At 32.1% G+C, this 19,259-nt stretch overlaps 1 long non-coding RNA gene across 1 annotated transcript; it reads left to right on the top strand.

Moving 5' to 3' along the window:
• The first annotated feature begins 16,959 nt into the window (after positions 1 to 16,959).
• LOC139522337 (uncharacterized) lies at positions 16,960 to 18,794 on the top strand. The gene is made up of 3 exons (XR_011664390.1): positions 16,960 to 17,015; positions 17,805 to 17,932; positions 18,519 to 18,794. It is a non-coding gene; the product is annotated as an uncharacterized lncRNA (long non-coding RNA).
• Positions 18,795 to 19,259: the final 465 nt, after the last annotated feature.

The raw sequence follows: 19,259 nt of genomic DNA, 5'->3' as shown, positions 1-19,259 counted from the left end.
AAATATTAAACTAAAAAGTCAAAAGTGATTAGGGTATAATATTTCTCGACCATGTGGAATCAGTAAGATACAAATAAAATTTAAAACAATTCTTTGACTTGTGTTTATCTTGCAGGCAAGTTCATTTACTACAGAGATTTCAGTCAATGATAGACGAATGTTTAATGAGCCTTATTAGCTTAGAATAGTTGAAATGTATTTTGACTTCTGTATGTCTATTTTTGATTGTATATCGTATGGTTAATGTTTGTGTATAATGATCTTGAAACTGAAAATGTATTGCTCCAAATTTTAACTAAAAAGTACAGATAGAGTCATGACATTTTACAGGACTTTAACGTAAAGTCAATAAACTGTTCTTGATAAGGTGTTATACGATAATTCAAAATTGATTATATGTACCTTACTATTATTCAAAACGGCTACAAAAAAATGTGATGTAACAGTACACTCTTGTATTATTCATAATAAAAATACAATGTAAGTTCATTTACGATAAATATAACTGACAGAATACAACGTATGTTCCTAATATATTAAATAGTACACTATTCCAAAAAAAAGAGGGTTGCCTTATTTCTTTCTTTGATCTTATGTGACTGTTTGTTGTATATATTATATTGTGTTTCACGTGTGTGTGTGTGAAACAAAAAATTAATACGGAACTCCGAGGAAAATTCAAAAACGGAAAGTCCCTAATCAATGGTAAAATCAAAAGTTCAACACATCAAACGAGTGGATAACAATTATGCTGACTTGGTACAGGCATTTTCAGATGTAGTAAATGGTTGATCAAACTTTGTTTTATAGCTAGCATTGCCTTTCATTTATATATATATATATATACATCCCGCCATTGATTTATATATATATATATATATATATACAACTCGTCTAAACATCAACCCAACAATGTTAGATCTGTAAATTTGCTTTCGCAAATTTTTGGTTCTTCCCTCGCCGGGATTTGAACCCATGCTACTGTGATATCGTGACACCAAATCGCCTGCACTGCAGCCGTCCCGCTAGACCACACGACCACCTGGGCTCTCATTAAAAAAGCTTTCGGTGGGCATGTGTTACCTTTCCACGTCAGTTTTAATCTAGCGGCGTACTACAGTACATGATATATAAGGCATGAAGATGTTATTGTTACAGATCAGCTAAATTATCTATAGTAAAGGATCCTACAAATTAATGTAAGATACAGTCACAGAAAATAATTATATTCATAAGTACGTCTGAGTCGGTGACAACCCTACAACAGATGTATCCATCGGATCGCCATCAATGATGGTGATACATGGCTGTGTACATAATGTATATACAACTCGTCTAAACATCAACCCAACAATGTTAGATCTGTAAATTTGCTTTCGCAAATTTTTGGTTCTTCCCTCGCCGGGATTCGAACCCATGCTACTGTGATATCGTGACACCAAATCGCCTGCACTGCAGCCGTCCCGCTAGACCACACGACCACCTGGGCTCTCATTAAAAAAGCTTTCGGTGGGCATGTGTTACCTTTCCACGTCAGTTTTAATCTAGCGGCGTACTACAGTACATGATATATAAGGCATGAAGATGTTATTGTTACAGATCAGCTAAATTATCTATAGTAAAGGATCCTACAAATTAATGTAAGATACAGTCACAGAAAATAATTATATTCATAAGTACGTCTGAGTCGGTGACAACCCTACAACAGATGTATCCATCGGATCGCCATCAATGATGGTGATACATGGCTGTGTACATAATGTATATACAACTCGTCTAAACATCAACCCAACAATGTAAGATCTGTAAATTTGCTTTCGCAAATTTTTGGTTCTTCCCTCGCCGGGATTCGAACCCATGCTACTGTGATATCGTGACACCAAATCGCCTGCACTGCAGCCGTCCCGCTAGACCACACGACCACCTGGGCTCTCATTAAAAAAGCTTTCGGTGGGCATGTGTTACCTTTCCACGTCAGTTTTAATCTAGCGGCGTACTACAGTACATGATATATAAGGCATGAAGATGTTATTGTTACAGATCAGCTAAATTATCTATAGTAAAGGATCCTACAAATTAATGTAAGATACAGTCACAGAAAATAATTATATTCATAAGTACGTCTGAGTCGGTGACAACCCTACAACAGATGTATCCATCGGATCGCCATCAATGATGGTGATACATGGCTGTGTACATAATGTATATACAACTCGTCTAAACATCAACCCAACAATGTTAGATCTGTACATATGCTTTTGCAAATTTTTGGTTCTTCCCTCGCCGGGATTCGAACCCATGCTACTGTGATATCGTGACACCAAATCGCCTGCACTGCAGCCGTCCCGCTATATATGTTACAGTGAATTTGTAATATGAGGCAGGCATTACCTGTGAATGGGGACGAAGTCTGTATTTTTTTTTTTTTTAATTCAAACATGTTGATAAAAGAAACGGAAATACCGTAACGTTTCCGATGTTGGTTCTGTTGTTAGGGGTTTAATTGTGACGTTATTTAAGTTATGACGTCATATTCAATGTAAACAAAGAAACGCTGTTATCCAGGTAATGTTTTTTTCATATCAAACAAATGTTAAAAATGATTGGGTGTTGAGTTCCTTCCTATATTTGTTGATATGTTGATAAATATACATTTTATTCAAAGTCTCATGCAAACAAGACCGGAAATGGAAAAAGACCGGAAACGGAAGTAGATCTGAAAAAAAAGTTAACGATTTTGAGTTCATTAGTACAATGAAAAATTACCCGATTTTTTTTATTTTTTTTTATATTGATTTTTCTACCGTAATTGGGGACTTCGTCCCCATATAATCAGTGATTATGTAGAATCCTTGAAATTTTCAGGGATTATGTAGAATCACTGGCTAGTTTAGGGATTATATGTAATCACTAAAATATTCAGGGATTATGTATAATCACTAGAAAAAACGTTAGGGATTATACATAATAACTGAAATGAAGAAATAGTTTTATTTATAAAGAAAATGAATAAAGTCAAATAACTTATTCTATAAAATTATATTAAAACATCATTATAAACACAAATTGTAAAATGTTAGGCACAATATATCAAAATGTTAAACACAATATATTAAAATAATATGCTTCACATCTGTTTCTATCACATTATCCACATTTTAAAAAAACTTTTCCTTCACATATCGAATCAAATTTTTCGACCCGCCTAAGAAAAATAAAGTGTTCAGTAAAACCATCTCAAGGTATCCCTAAAAAAAGGGAATTTGCAAGCCAATTTCAAACCTGTTCGAGCAAAATACCATGTTTTGTGGCCAGGCAATATTCTTTTCAGACTTTTTGTGAACAATTGCCAATGATTATGTTTTTTGGGTTTCCCTATCCTTTTTTCCCTTCCGAATTGCTATGAGAATATTACACCAAATGCCAGCTTCCTCTAAAATTTTGTTCTATTTATCGATCCTTAGTTTTGCCTGTTTCATCTTCGTGACATTTTGATGCGTAAGTTCTCTCAGTTTGAATTTTCTTGTTCATTATGATGTGTCAAAACGACACAAATGGCCCCGTCTCAAAAAGTTGAAAATCTGCAATTTCAATAACACATGTGGACACAAATATGATGGTAGTCTCACATATCCAAAATGAGCTCAAAATCTGGAGGCGTATAGACAAATGTAAATAACAGTGATTTTCAACAATTTTCAAAGTTGTAAACCCTTAATTTTGGCAAAAATAAGCGAAGCAGAACAAAACTTAAACTTGATCTGTAACTATTGTAGCTCACATATATACCAAAAATCAGCCCAATATCTTAAACATTATCAAAGTTGAAAGCCCGAAATTACAGCAAAAATTAGCTGAGCGGAAAGAAACTTAAACATGATCTGTAACTCATCATGAGTGATCATGAGTAACTCACATACCAAAAATCAGCCAAATATCTGAAAGCGTTTAGACAAAAGGTCCGTATAACTGTAATTTTCAATAATATGTTAAGGTCCATAAAAAATGATAATTTGTTTATAATATTTATTTTTTAACAAACAAAGGATCCTTAAATAATTGATTATCCCTGAAATCATATTAGGGAATATGTAGAATAATTATTAAAATGTTCAGTGACTATGTAAAATCACTGGTCATTTTCAGGGATCATATATAATTACTAATGATTTCAGTGATTCCACATATTCCCTGAAAAATCAGGGATTCTACATAATCCCTGATTATACAAATTCACTGTAACATATATACATAATTCGTCTAAATAACTGCCTCTGTAAATTAGCGTTAGCAAATGTTTTGTTCTTCACTGGCCGGGATTCGTACTCAAGCTACTGAGATATTTCAAATGGATATTACTGAAATTAGATTTTACATAAAAGTAACAAAAACAAATAATAATATATAATATAACACGTTACTTAGATGATAAAAAACGTCAGTACCTAGAATCTATACTTCTTGACCGTCGTGTATTATGAGTGCATACGGTATATTTATGTATAAGGTCTTGCTACCTTCCGATGAATGTATTAAGAAAAAGGACAAGACGTTCCCAGACACTTGTGACCTTTTACAAAGTCTGAGTAGCAGAACTTTGCAGACTCTTGAATACCGAATAAGTTGGGAAATGAAAATCCAATATGAAGGTGATGTTAGTATATATTGCTACTAAGGTGCGGGAAATTTGTAATTTCAAAAATTAAATTCGTCTCGTTTGTCTTAGATTCTGGTACTGAAATGACTGCAAATGCAGTGTACTGGTAAAAACATGAGGTAGAGGCAGCCATGTTTGTTGTTTCTAATTTTTCTAGTTCTGGAGGATATATATAAATGGAAACCCATAAGAAAAGTTTGGATGGCTAATAGAAAGAATATCGCCAATATATCTGAACGTGAAATTGAATTATCTGGCTTCTTTGATCTTCTAGATTTGACAAGGAACTCCGACTCAATTGAAAATTTCTAAAAGGTTTACCTCCAAATTCCACAAATATGTTGTAAATTAGAAAAACACAAGCATACGGTTCACCTTTTCCACTGTGTAGCTTTTTTTACTTTTTTGTTCACTATTTACCAAAACATATGCCGTATGGTATCCCAAAGTAATTAATTTATGGCAGATGCCACCATTTTTATGTTGAAAAGCATTGTAGATTAGTTGTATGTCTTTCAGACAATTTGTCAATTTCACATGGGGAATGTGGGTGTTTTAAAATAAAGCATTCTTATTGTACACATGTATCCTTCACTCAGCTCTTGTAACGTATATTCTGTTTCCTATTCCAACTTCGGACTGGGACCTTTTAAACTGAGCTTTTGCAGACTGTGTGTTTGGTATTCCAAATTGGATAGAAGTATAGGGGAGGGTTGATATATCATAAAACAGGTTTAACCCCTCCACATTTTACGCATTTACCAATTCAGGAGCATTTAGCCTTTGTTAGTTTTGTTTGCTTTTATTTGTTCATTTGTATGTTTCGGAGTATAGTGTAGGGATTATTGCTCAGGGGTCAGCTGGACCCTTACTCTGGTTGTCTGTGTTGAATTCTTCTATAGCCGGCTATACGGCAAAATAAAATCTTATTTTTGTCGCCCGTATGTTTCCTTGTAATTGCTCATATCAACTTCCTATCTTGCATAAACTGTGCACGGTTGATAGCTGTATTATTTTACATTCAAACTATAAGTGCTTATATTTGTACATGTACTAAATCCTGTTTATTTTTTTATGTTTAGAATCATATATCCTACAATTTTCGATTCAAACACTGACAACTGTAATTTCCATCGAAAATAAAATGTTAAGCATAGATGCACCGAATTACCCATTCAAGAGATCATTCAATAACCACAAGGTTATTTATTTGCATTTAACATTTCATGATCTTTTTCGTAGATGTGTATGCATGTGAACTTGTCAATTCAATAATGTCATAAAAAAGGTCTTACGTCATTACAGTACATCAGTGTTATATTTCAAGACGATTTGGCTTTGAATATACAAAAAAGAAGATGTGGTAAGATTGCCAATGAGACAACTGTCCACTAGAGACCAAAATGACACAGACATTGACAGCTATAGGTCACCGTACGGCATTCAACAATGAGCAAAGCCCATACCGTATAGTCAGCTATAAAAGGCCCCGATATGACAATGTAAAAGCCGCCCTCTCCAACCCCAAAACAAGAAAGAACTTTCTGAACTGGGAGGTCTTGTTTTGTCACTTTAACAACATGGGACTAGTATATCCAAGCGATATCGGTGCATTAACTTGGTAAAAGAGAGTCAAAAATGCCAAAGAGATATTAAAAATCATAAGTTAAAAACAAGCTACCGAAGCCATGGTTAAAGCTTAAATACAAACAAATAGTATACACAAAACACACCAAAGAAAACTAAAGACTACAAGCAAGATGAATCCCACCAAAAACCTTAGGTACGCATCTTCTTATTTGCATCCAACCAGCCATACAAATTTACATTTAGTTTAAATGTCAAAAAATCTGGAAAAGGACATAATTGTTAACATTACGGAGCAGATGGCTATACTGGTATCTAAACATATAAAATCGCAATACATATAGCAGGTGAGTTCAGACACGTACCGACACATTTGATCGGTCAACTTGTGATGGTGACAGTTAAACTTACTTAGTGTTGACTTCAGCCACTCTTCCTCGTAACTGTGTTGGAAACAATGATTAGTATGTGTAAGGTAGCAATATAGTAAGAAAAAAAAATTAAAGTCGACAATCGTAATTTTTAGCCTCTTTCCTTTGCTTTCTAAGGCTTACTGCTTATGACATATAGGTGGATATGTGTGGGAAAACATCTTACATAGATTTGATCTGCAAAAGTTACATGGCGAAATATAATTTCTTCCAAGTATAACCATGGCAATAATCTGGATGTATTTTCCAAAAAGGGGTGAAAATGTCACAAAAGTTCATTCGTCAAAGTAGAATTTCATTTCATTTGAGTGATAACTTTTCTAACTTCATTGACATTTCACTATCAAGAGTAGTCTTGTTAAAATCATATGCATTCCACCCCATTCTCCAAACAATTGAAGTATAAAGTTCGAGCGTAAATTAAATGTTGTAAAACACTACTGTGTGACCATAATGGCTCGACCTATGGGAGGTACGGATGTAAAAATACGTACTGGCAAAAAGAAAATGGCCTATAAAACATTCGGATACGGATCATTGTTATACAGCGAAACTTATAGAACCTATAGTTGCAAAACACCTACTATTCTATCATGACTGTATCTGCATGTACAATTTATCTGTTGTTTTATTTATTTCACAGCTATTGCATTCCAACATGAAGGCATCCCAGTAAAAATGGTTTTTTTACCAATATGATTGTGTTTAATTCAAATTTTGGAACCTTTTCTATGCAGCTCAGTGATATTCGTTGGACAAAGCGGCATAACTCACAAATATATTGGTTTACCATGTTAACGCTGTATAATAATGATTGTTGTTCTCTTTAATTGTTACAGACAACATAAAACACATACAGATTAAACAAAAAAAAGTGAATGCGTTTATGATATTAAAAAAATAATGATTGTTGTTCTCTTTAATTGTTACAGACAACATAAAACACATACAGATTAAACAAAAAAAAGTGAATGCGTTTATGATATTAAAAAAATGTGTACAAAAGGAACACGTACGTTCATATATATTGTATAGTCGTAACGTATTTTGATGCAGACTGCTACTTATGAACACTTTTTTGTAATTCTGTGTTTTTAACCTTCGTATAGCATGTTTCTCTACTGTCATAAAAATTCATAATATCTAATAAAATTAATTGATTTAGCTAACAAAGTCCTTATATTTCAATAAGGTAACTTTATTTGTTAGTGGAAAATTGTTTTAATGTTAATAAGGCTTAAATTAAAAATTGTTTGCGTTCCCCTCTCTGTGATTAAAGTAAAATAACTCTGGTCAATTTTCCTAACATTCAATCATTAAGGGAAGATGTTATAGTTCTGTTTTCATTTGTAGTCTTTTTTCAGAAAAGTTCTAATTGTTTTGGGTAGGTCTCAAATACAATTTTACACTCTAGCATTCGGCATCAGTTAGAAGCTTTTGGAATAAAGTGGTGGCTATGGTGTACTGTTTTGTGTGTGCGTATGTGTGTTTGTATTAGGCTTTATTACACTTCTTTCATGTATTTGTCTTAAGGGATCGAGTAAAGCAGATAAGTTACATCAGCTATCTGCTTCATTTGAGTTCTGTCATAATGGTATACACCATATCGATCTTAGAAACATATGTCTTTACGAGTAGCAGGACGAATGCTGTTGGGCATTTTTTTTATGCATACCACAACTTGAAACAGTGTATTCTTGACAGCACAATTAATGTTTTTCACCGGCTTATTGTACCTCAACTTAAAAGTAGGGAAAAAGTGGTTTTTTTAAATAATTTCCAGGAGATGGCTTTAATAGAGAGCAATTTCATGAATATTTGGAAGATACTTTTTCTGTAACATAGTTACTTGTTTCAGAATATTTCCCCCTATTTACCTTAATGGGGTATTAAGGTATAATAATTACATTAGATGTATGTTTCATTATAATACTTTATTGTGATTGGCCAACTGCAAATCACGTATTATTCCTTAAGCAATTGCATTACTCAATAAATAAGTTCACAGGTGAATTGAATAAAAATAATATAAAATTCGTGTTTTCATGATCATAGCCAAAAAATGTTATTATAAGTATCGAATGCTTAATTTTGTAACTTCATCGAGTTGTAAAAGCGTTGACCGTGCGCACATTTTCAGGAAATGTACTTTGGTCAACGCTTTTACACCCATATGAGTTTACAAAAAGAAGCATTCAATTCATAAATATTAAAGGAAATTTTTATTCTGAATCGATTGCCTGTGATCTGTGATTTAGAGCAGTTGTTCTCATCGCTCTATGAAAGTTAGTGATGATGAAGGCAGATTTTACCTTGCTTATTTTTGACGTATAAACACGGTAAGAATGCTCTCAGATAACAAAACCATATTTATAAGATAACAAAATGATTCTTTACATTGGTATATATTAATTTTAAACATTTCAAAACAAATGAAAGAAATTATAGATATACATAAATGTCTTTGGTAAACTAATGAAAAATGTGAGTATCTAGTACATAACAGATTTTGTAACGATTTTAAATTCAATAAGTAAACTACACGTATAAGATAAAATTATAACCCTGTTCAAGGTAGACAATCAACATATTGACTTTATGAAATTAAACATAGACTCATAGTTCAAAGGAATATAACTCTTGTATACAAATGACACATCAATCGAATTATTTAGCTGTGAATTTGTGCGCCACCTTCAAGGAAGATTGTAAATTATCAATATAACCAAAAGTTGTTAATCTATAGATACTGACGACTAATGAATGCTAACCACAGTAAAGAATACTTGTTTGAAATTTTTTAACACTTACTCATAAAAATGCTCGAACTACTTGACTTTCAAAGCTCATAATTAACGTGTTTACACACTGATATAATATAGTTGTTAAACATTACAAACCTGTAATCGTATAAGACACTATACACCTCGTGTGCTTGCATTAACTTATCCAAAAATATATTTATTTCAAGCCTAAATATTTCGACATGTTGTTTACGTTTTATAAATTTTAGAATACTTATTGTGTCACAAATTCCGGTTAAGATTTGACTAAATACCAATATCCTGATATCGTCAGGTAAATATGCTCAGTGAGTTCGTATCACACTCGTCACCTCATCATAGATACCGGGATTAAGATTGTATACGCCAGACTTAACATCAAGTTGGAATGCCTGCAACATATACAGCCATGCAACACGGTATGGCACATCTTATTTCAAAGTGTCAGTATATATCTAATACAGATAATATAACACTAATTAAATAAGAGAATAACTTGATTTACAAGACATTAGTCTTGCCACACATAACGTGTGATGGAAGTCAGTGCGAATGTATACATGATTGCACGTAGAAAGTGAACGGATTCTTTAACTGTCATAAACCTCCTACAAATTTTTGTCTTTCCAGTAATGTTTTATGGGTTGGAAATACTGTTGTACATTTGAAAAAAACCAACATCTATAGTCAACATCAAAGCAATATATTAAACGGTTGTCAGACATAATCTTATATTCCCAGTAAATGTAGCAGATCCCAAAGTTTCATATGATGTCTCTAGCTTATACTACTAACAGGATATACAGAGACACGTATACACAAGAAAGACAATAACAATCAAAACATTTAGATTTTCTCTCGTCATGTGAAGCATTAATTCTGTACTTTGAATACTTTTCAAACAAGTGTTGAATTATTTCTTTGATTATGTTGTCGATGATTCGATATTAACATTTGAAATTCACTTGTAATGCGTTGCATTCATTTCTTACTTTGTATAAAATTTACGTTGTATTCAACTTAAACTCATCTGAAACTGCAGTCGATATCGACATTTTAGTGTTTCTTTGTAATGTGTTTTTCCCTTACTTTGTATTCATTTCAAATAAGTGTCAGTTTCAACAATATTGATTCAAAATCTGAATTTTTGTTTCGCTTTGTTCATATGATTTCCTTTTAATATGCTCACTTTGCATGTATAGATTTTTCCTAGTTCATTTCGCAAAATCAGCATTAGAAAATGCCTTCAAAGTTTCGGTTCTTTTTGTTTATCAAAACGTGATTCCTATTTCTTAATTTGTTTCATTTGTATTCATCTTTTGCAAGCGTCTAGTCAATGAATACATTTATATATAGTATTACAGTTGCTGTTAGCTCGCTTACTTATAGTACGTTAAAGACAAAACTTTTACCACCTCAAATTTAATCTGTCTATCAAACTTAAAAGCTAAAACATCTAGCTCTCATTTAATGTGATAGCAATTGTTTAAAAGTAATACACAATTCCGCTTCAGAATTGGAAGACGAAAATTAACAGTATACTAATAAAGATACAATTGATATTTAGGCCAAAATGTCCTTATACATTCAATCTCCCCGTGAACAAATCTTCAGTTAAAAAATTAACATATGTTTTACCAGTTTACCTTTTTACATGTTTCAGTATATTCATTGTTTTAAGTTATTAATTATTATGTTTACAACTCTCTACCTGAGATTAAATGACATAGAAGTTAACAAGTATAGGTCATCGTACGGCCTTTAATACTGACCAAAACTCATAACGCATAGTACATGAAAACTTTTAAAGCCCAGAAATTACAAATGTAAAACAATTCGAACGTGAAAACAAACTGGCTCATTTATGTTGAAAACATAAAAATAAACAAACCTATATCCCTAAATTAAAGGCTCCTTTTTTGGTATAGGCACATACATAATGCGGGAGGGGGAAATGTATGTTTGCAGGCGCCGACATCCCCCCCCCCCCCACCGGCCCATCCCCAATCCCCAGTTTTCCCTAACAAGTGGGTCAGCGGTGTAACAATACGACATATATACGATCATGCAATAAAAAATGACTAGCTCATCAAATCAAGTTTTGTTTAGTGTCTAGTATTCATATACAGTGAACATATAGTGATTAAAATAAAAGTTCAAAATCAATACACAAATGATAGTGTTTGTTATTAGATCTTTTCCCCTCTTAAAACTATCAATTTATAACTGTTTTCTGTTTCTTTGAAGGGCGCCACATATTTTTCTCATTCTCCGTAGCGTCCCTATACTCCTCAATTTTAATTACCCCCAAAAAATAAGTTTTCTGTAAACTCCATCGCAATTTCCCTTGTAACATCCGACATGTTAGTGTTTATAAAAAAATACTGTTATCTTGCCTCTGACATATCGACCTCTGGTATGTCTGGGTTTGTTATGGATGTCTTAAACAAAAATCGATATCGATTGGATATCGTGTCGACATTGTCAATATCGACGAAATCGACATCTGAGTATGTCTGTGTGCATCATGTATGTTTAAATAAAACATCGATATCGATTCGATATCGTGTCAACATTGCCGATATCGTCGATATCGACATCTGCGTAAATCTTTCACATGATTACCTAGCACCCCTCGTTTTTATTAGATATGTCAGATATATAATTTCTCTTGAAACATTTACGGAATTTCTTTCCGAAATAAACTCGTCTTGGCTTCCTAAAATAGATTTTAGAATTCTATTTACTGCGGGCCAGATTGACGCGGTTAAAAATTTAAGGAAAAAATTAACAAAGCTCCCTGAACTCTCTTTTTGGTATAATCATCATGTTTCTAGCATTTGTTCAACCTCAGCAGAAGAAAGGACAACCCAATCAAACACAAGAAAAGAGAGACAAACTGATTATTAAAAGAGAAACAAATTGATTATTGAAAGAGAGACAAATCGATTATTAATAGAGAGACAAATCGATTATTAAAAGAGAGATAAATCGACGTAACAAACACAAAGTGAGGAGATCTCATCAACTCCAAAAGGAAAAAAAATTCTCGTCCCACACTGCATGGAGTGCGATAAAAAAGAGATATGAAAATATGCGTTTCTTTGATTGGTATTAGCATCATAAGACGATTTTACGACAGTTCCATTGGCTATGCGTTAGGTCATTGATATTTTTCGAAGGTTAAGACAACGTACATTTCGTCCGTGGAAACGGACATATGTCATTTCTTCAATACTATAGATACAACTCACTCACACTTTTCACATGAAAATCTTAATTTTGTCGAATTTTACTACATTCAGCTAAAGCATACAAAACGTTTTTAAATGTCTGATGTTTGACATCGAAGCCGAACATATGACGTCATACTGGTATATACAAAAGACTATATCAACGATTCGCGGGATTTTTAATTCACCATAATAAAAATTTTGAACGTAAGAGAATTAGATATCGCTTAATATCAAATCTCATTATTTCCCTTAGATAGTAACAAAACTATATTATATTGAAATTCGATAACTCGATTTGATATAAAGCTATATTCAATTCTCGTTGTTCTATTTTGTATATGTTGTCTCTAAATATTATAATAATTTTATTTTCAATAGCCTTTAAAACACCTTCTTTTGGAATCAAAATACCCTTAGAATAAAAAAAAAATTGACCTCTTATTGTTGTTTTCTTTTTTATTTTGCAGCGCAAAGTTGCTGTCTTTGTATAGTATATGATAACGTATGTAAGTTGTCTTTGTGTAGAGATTACAAAAAATTGTAATAATTTTGCTGCTAATTATAACCAAATAAAAACCGAAAAATTATCTAAAACAAAGTATGAAATGTCCACAAGACTTTTATATTAAGTCAATTTACTGTTCAGGATAAGCTGTTATATGTTAATTCATCATTGATTATAATGTATTTTGTTTTAACTTAAAAATGCACTAAAAGCCACGGATGTATAAATATATACAACGATACAATTATATATGACTAGAAGGGACCTTAAAGTCACATCATATGTTAAATTGTCGGGTATTTGCGACAGCAAAACTACAGGTAGACGTTCGCAAAGCTTCAAATACAATACATTTATCTCTTTTCTAATGCGAAACAAGTACATAATTCAATTTCAATCATTTGACAGAAACAAGTTGTTAAACTCTTCAGTATAAAGAAAATAACGATTGAAAAAAGTAATAGTTGTTCCCACTATAATTTTGAATTGTTGTAAACTCGTATGGAGGATTTTCTATTAAAAAAAGCTCCATTTGACGAAACTTTTTGAAGTTCTCAGTGTTTTAAATGCTCTTCAACTTTGTACTTGTTTGGCTTTATTACTTTTTGATATGAGCGTCTTAAATTATAATCCTGGTACTTTTGATAACTACTTTAACTTCGTATTACATTTTGCCTTTGCTAACTCGTTTCCATTAGTTTCATTGCGCACATATAAATTATAGAATTATCTAAATCAGAAACTTGACACACAAATTATAGTGTTTACATACATACTAAATAAAAAGGGTGAAAGATAAGAAACCAAATGTCAACTTTGCATGAAACTGTCATCTTATTAGAAGAAAGAAATATTTAAATGAAATAGTGTGCTGTCAGAATTTATCATTCATATCAAAAGCTTGGGCACAGCCTACGGCGTATGGTATCCTAGGAGAAAATAGTTGTAGTGCTAGTCATCTTATTGAACAATACCCATTTACTGCACCAGAAGAACATATCTTCAATACGTACAACGACAACATTCTATTATACCATAAGGGACCTTAGAGTCAATCATTTGTTGAAATTTTACAATTGATTTGACATAAAACATGGAATTGTTACTCGTCGGTATAAAGGAAATAAAGATTAAAAAAATCAAAAGTAATGGTTGATCCCACTATAATTTTGAATTGTTAAAAACAAGTACGAAGGATTTTACTATTCAAGTATAGCTCCACTTGACGAAACCTTTTGAAGTTCTCAGTGCTCTTTAATTTTGCATTATATTTTGCCTTTACTAAATCTCTACCTTTTATCAATCGCAAACTTCTCATATTATCCCATAGTTTCATTGCGCACATCTATTATATAGAATAACCTAAATCAGAAACTTGAGAAACACATTATAGTGTTTACATGCATCGTAATTAAAAACGAGTGTAAGATAAGAAACCAAATGTCAACTTTGCATGAGACTTTGTAATCTTATTTGAAATACGATAAAATATTTAAATAAAAGCAAAGTGTGCTGTAAGAATTTATCATTCAAATCAAAAGCTTGAGCATGGCCTTCGGCGATGATTGTTTACTCCAGAGAAAATGATTGTAGTACTGGTCATCCAATTGAACATTACCAATTTACTGCACCAGATGAACATCTCTCTTCATTGGTGTTTTAAACCAAAAACATTTTAACACTTACCAATTCAAGCACAGGGACTTGGTTAGCAGACTAAACTTTTGTTAAAAAAAGTTTTTAATTTCATATATACCTACGCTCAATCGATCAGATCATACTTCAAAGTTTTGAAAAATATGGAACCGAAAATTTCCTAGTTTTAGTAAAGCATCTTTATTTAAAGTAGATTGGGAAACAAGTTATTGCAACTTAATGTTTTAATTCCTTTGTGGGTGCGAGTGCTGCCTTGTAGCGGCATCAGCCTGCTCTTTTTCGAAATCTACAAGAGTGTCTTTTACGTGCAAGATATATGGCTTTCTCTTTACACGGATCAGCCATTTATCGTCACCTTGCGACGACTACTAGTATCATCGTTTCTCAAGACCATACTCGCAAATGATGCAAAGAGAGAGCCGAACACTAAGTCCCTCAAATGTTCTCCCTTTGTGTTTGTGTTAGTAGTCCGATGCACTATTCACTACACCAAATCTTTCAAAATTTCTTCACTACTATAAGCCGTGGAATAAATTCCCCTAAGCAATAATATGGTGTACGCTTGCATGCGACTAGTAAACAAGTTCAAAATAATCTTTTTTTTTTTTTTTTTTTTTTTGAAATTATGTTTTATTTGAATTTTACATTTGTTAGAGATACATGAAGTACCGGTACCTTATCCCGGCCTCGTTAACGTTAGTATATAGCATTTCATTGATAAGTTAGTACTTGTTAGTGCACAATATATATATATATATATATATATAGTAATAATGACATGTATGTAACGGAATAGAAATATGATAACATGATGTATTATAAATTCTAATTTACGAAATTAATTTAATTTTTGCTGCAACCAGATTATGGAATTTTTCATATTTGCCTTCTTTATTTATCAATATTTCGTGATATTGAAGAAATTCTTTTTTGAAAATTTCAAACCTATAAATTTGTTTTGTTTTTTGTTCGGATATATAGTATCCTTTGTATACAGTAAAAAGAATAATTGTTATTAAATCATTAATACTGTAATAACTTGAATCGTTTATTTTGTATCCGTACAAAAGTGATTTAATTGATACATGTATGATATGATGTCCTATTTTAAGTTTATCAAGTAATAGTTTTATTTGATCCCAAAATGATTTCAGAAATTTGCAAGTTAAAAAGTAGTGCTCATAATCTTCGATGACATCACAAATATTACATAGCGGAGTTTTAGTTATTTTCCAAGAGAAAAGTAATTGTTTGGTTGGTAAAATGTAGTGCAGAAATTTCCATCTTAACATTTTGAATTTATTATCTTGCATATAATAAAAGATATAATTTAGCATTTGTTGTCTTTTGTTTGTGTTGTTTTCAGAGATAAATATATTGTCCCATTTTTGAAATCCTATTGGTTTTTCATAATATCTATTTAAGAGGGAGATGTAAATGTCTTTGGAGGAAATGTTTTTAAGTGATACCATTTTCCCTTTTTTATCTTTAAATTTATATTCGGAGTCAATTGCAACTTTTGTTTTTATTGATTCTTCTTTAGTTAGCTCTTGTAACCACTGTTTTGGAAATTGCTTTCATTAATTTAGAATATTCTGAAAACCAGATAGCATGACAGGAAAGTTTATCTAAGATCATGTTTTGATAAATTTCCCTTTATTATCAATAATGTCATTTAAAAAAAGAATTTTACTGTTTATCCAGTTTTTGAAAATGAGATATTTACCGTTTAATTTGATATTTGTATTGCCCCATATAAGCTGCTGTCTAATTTGTTTATATGATAGATGATCTGATTCTTTTTCAGATTTTGAATTTATCCATGATATGATTATTCTTAAGTAAAATTGTGGAATTAGTTCTTTCAGTTTATAGACCAAATTAATATTGTTGAAATTCATTTTAAATATAAGGAATTCTTGTCCAAATTTATCAAAATAAAACTTTGGTAAGACTTTCCAATTGGGTGATAGATCTTCGTTATCGATTAGTTTTTTTACCCAACTAATATTTATCGCTTCTAGATATTTATCTATGTTTATCATTTTAAGCCTAACCTCATTGGTAGATATCTTTGGCGGAAGTACATGTGATATATACACCCTCATTCTTTCAATATCCAAGCTGTGGGAAGGTCGTGCTCCACGTGTTGTCGGCAAAGTAACTATATTCTTTAACTTTTACTTACATTTGCCTTGGTGGCAATATAGCCTTGGTGGCTTTAAGACCTTGGTGGTCATTTATATATGCCTTGGTGGCAAAAGACCTAGGTGGTCATTTATATATGCCTTGGTGGCAATAGACCTAGGTGGTCATTTTTATATGCCTTGGTGGCAATAGACCTAGGTGGTCATTTTTATGATTTTTTACATTTGCCTTGATGGCAACAATGAATTAAAAATACTAGCCTTGGGGGCGTCAAGACCTTGGTGGTCATTTATATTCGCCTTGGCGGCTTCTTGATAGAACTAGATGGTAATGTTTGACCTTGGTGGCAAAATGTTTTGGGATTTAGACTTAAGGTAGTTGTTATCAACCAGGTGGTCAGATATTTGTTATGCCGTGCGCCGGTTAAACGTAGGGTAAAGTGCTATCTCTATATAAAATATATGTGGAAGTGGGGGCTCTGGCCATTTTGGAAAATTGTAGTTGAAAGGAGAATAATAAATTATTTATAGGGTAAATAGTTTCTTTTGTTACTTTTGACTCTGTTGTGAACTTTTCATTTATTTTTACATCGAACATACTGATAGAAATGCTATTTAAAGACTTTGTTAGAAAAGAATAGAATTATTGAGAAAGTGGAATAATTTAGTGTGACATGTCACTTGATATTCATGTTTTTTATCGGAGTGATGTGTATTGAAATATAAGGTGTCTTCGTCGAGGTCCGCGTTCAGCGGTCTGTTTGATTGTACATAGAATTGAATAGAATGTTTTTGTTTTCAGATGGTGTTACCTACAGCTTTGACAGGGTGACGAATGAAGGAGAAGTAATATGACATTGCACGATGATTCATGTCAATGAGTTCAAACAACCTTTTTAAAAGGAAAGGATTTTTTCTGATTGGAATATGGTGAGAACAAATTGCAATTGAAGTAATGTTTTGATTTCTGAAAATAGGAAAATAATGAATGGGGAAAATATTGATACTACACTAAATTATGTATGTCTGTGTTGAGAAAGGCAGAAGATGCCAATATGGCACGGTACTAAAAAAAAAAAATCTGTGATGGAAGCAGCTTTATGTTCAAATGGACCTATTTAAAGGTAATGCTAATAATTTTTCCGTAATTTCATGATGTTTCTTATTGGATGTGTATTTAATTTCATTGATGTGTTGAAATATGTCACAAAAATCTTTTTGTCATGGGAGATTAAATAATGGTTGCAATATTTTTGTTTTGTTTTGTTTTATCTAAATTAATAAATAAATATAATGTTGAATGATTTTGTATACTACTAGTACAAATGTATACTTAAATTTTATGTATGGTTGAATTTTTTAATTTAAATTTCTTTGTCTACAGTTCGAGGGACACTGATTTCCTAGCGGTTTTCCACATGGATTGTAGGAAAAGGGATTTTTTTCCTTTTCAAAGTGTGACTAATGCTGTCTTTAGTACAAATAAACAATTTGTAATTGGTTAATATATTTTCAGCAGACATGTGAAGAAACGAGTTGAAATACAATTGTCAATGTTCCTGATTATGAAGTAAAGAGTGTGTTTGATTCAACAACAGTAAAGAAAGAGACAAGCCAGCATAGTTTACACTTGGAGGTTAAGTCCCTTTGCTTACAAGCTTTCCACATGCTGAAGATGTTATTAGAATAATGACAATGTTCATTTTGATATGAGTCCATTGCCTTAACTCAACTTTTAATAGTCCGTATGTGGTCAAATTCATGAGAATTTATTGAATTATGAACGATTTATAAAGACCTGTTTACATGCATCTTTAAACATTTAGAAGTGTTTTAAAGTAATTTTAAAAGGAATTATATTTAATAAAAGTGTTGAATTTGTTTTGAGTATTGGGAATACTATTCCTTAAGGGAAAGCCTTGCTAGTGATGTATTTTGAGATTGGCCTGCAAATATGCTGTATGGACTATAGAGTTTTCTATGCCCATAACTTAACTAAAATGAACTGGATGCAAGATTATATCAATCACTGAGGATATGTGTATAACCTCATTGGTTGATATCTTTGGCGGAAGTACATGTGATATATACACCCTCATTCTTTCAATATCCAAGTGGTGGTTGGTTTAAGGGCCATGTTTGGTCAGGCAATACATATTGCCTGTTTGGGTTGATGAGGTTCTTGATAAGTTCCCCCCTCTCCCACCCATAAGTACCAAAATGTGGATATGTTTTTATATTTATATTTCAATATTGG

The sequence above is a fragment of the Mytilus edulis genome, chromosome 5 (assembly GCF_963676685.1).
Source record: "Mytilus edulis chromosome 5, xbMytEdul2.2, whole genome shotgun sequence".
In the NCBI taxonomy this organism is placed as follows: domain Eukaryota; kingdom Metazoa; phylum Mollusca; class Bivalvia; order Mytilida; family Mytilidae; genus Mytilus; species Mytilus edulis.
This window is presented reverse-complemented; position numbering and strand designations above follow the sequence as displayed.